The sequence below is a fragment of the Rhagoletis pomonella genome, unplaced genomic scaffold (assembly GCF_013731165.1).
Source record: "Rhagoletis pomonella isolate Grant_MI unplaced genomic scaffold, Rhpom_1.0 Rhpom_scaffold_00002, whole genome shotgun sequence".
Classification (NCBI taxonomy): domain Eukaryota; kingdom Metazoa; phylum Arthropoda; class Insecta; order Diptera; family Tephritidae; genus Rhagoletis; species Rhagoletis pomonella.
In genome coordinates, this window is record NW_023458556.1 from 104,007,717 (window position 1) to 104,009,534 (window position 1,818).

Below are 1,818 nucleotides of genomic sequence, written 5' to 3' on the forward strand. Positions count from 1 at the left end.
CTTTTTCTCGGTATTGAGCGAAATTCAGCCCAGGTGTGTTGAGAAATTGTTTTTGTACAATATTTCCGAATAAAACTAGCGCTTGAAAACTTTAATAAACTTCCATGTATTAAGACTTCACCTGGAGAAGAAGATCTGTGCGCCGTAATAAGCGTAAGCGTGCACCACCGATCTGATCGAAATCCACGAGAAAAAGGCTGAAGTTAATCGGTGTTTCAAAAAGGAAACCACCTTTGGCGGAAACCTTTCCTCTCCCAAGTTGTCAAAAGAAAAATACAAAGCAATAAACGTCCTCTTAAAGCAAATTCTCCACTGACGTTTAACTCTTGCCACAAGAAAAAAACGAACGATAGATGGCGACACCAACTGCTTGAAAATATCAAATTGAAATAGTGTTGCCAGCTTATGGGTTCGACTCCCATTTCTAGTGTACGTTATTTTTGCAGGGCGACAAGCGACACTACAAGTCCCCTCCGCCAGGATCACACTTTACGTTGAATCAACCAGCAAAGGATGATCAACGCTTGGAGCGAACATTTCTCTAATAAGAAGGAAACTATTGCTTTATATCCTTTGCGTGAAATTTACCAACAGGGCGGCCTTGCAAATCCTCAAGCTCATAGTAACAATTGCCAAGTTTACGTTTTATTCTAGCCTTTAGGAATGTGGGAGCTAGCTTCGCGGTGAGACCTTTGGAAAAATTACTTTGCTGGAAATTACGACGGTACACTTCTTGGCCGACCGCGAAAAACACCTTGCGACACCTCAAGTTGTACGACCTTTTATTGCGGCTGTGCTGGTTTCTCATGCAGTCAGCAGCTTTTGTTCTCAAAATATTAAATGAATCGTCCCTATCAAATCGAACTGAACGATCCTCAAGTACACTTGACTTGCGGAGAAGCTCGTACGTAGATCCATGGGTGATCATATGTTGGCCAAAGACAAGTCGATAAGGGGTGGTGTTAATGGCAGTGTGGAAGCTCGAACGCAGCGAACAGCAAATGCTACTGAGTTGAGCATCCCAATTGGACTGGTCAGGGTAAATGTACGCTTTTATAGCTGACAGTACGGAGCGGTTAACCCTTTCGGAGGCGTTCGCTTGAGGAGCATAAATAGCAGTGTACGAGTGGTGGATTCCGTATTTATCAAGCAACGCGTTAAAAACCGTTGATTTGAACTGAACTCCGTTGTCAGATACCATCACCTCTGGCACTCCGAAGCACTGAAACAAATCTTCCTCCATAAAACGCACAATAGATTCAGCTGTCGTTTTTCTGACAGGCCTCAAAAAGGGAAACTTTGAGAAGTGGTCCAGCACTACCAAAATGGCAACGTTTCCTGAGCGCGATCTAGGATAAGGACCTAAAAGGTCGGTAAATATCCTTTGAAAGAATCTGGAAGTTTCGGTTGGATTTGCCAATGGAGGGCGTAACACACGATTGGGGTGTTTGGTGCACTTGCAAATAGAGCAGCTATTCACGTAGTCTTTAACATCAGAGACTAAGTTGGGCCAGTAATAAAAACGACGTAATCTCTCTAGCGTTTTATTTATGCCTCCGTGAGATGCAAGAGGGTCATCATGCGCCAATTTCAGGGCTGTTCGGACCAGGTCTCGTGGAAGCCACAGCTTCCATGCCAAATCATCGGCTACCTTTTCTCCGGGAGCATGCTCCGAACGGCGGTACACAAATTTGTCAATAACTTTGACATCCGGTAAATGTGAATGGTTCTCCACAACCTTAGCCTTCAACTTCTCATATTCCTCAGAGCTAAAGTGCTCGGAATCCAAATCTATAAAATGCTCAACATTAAGTGCAG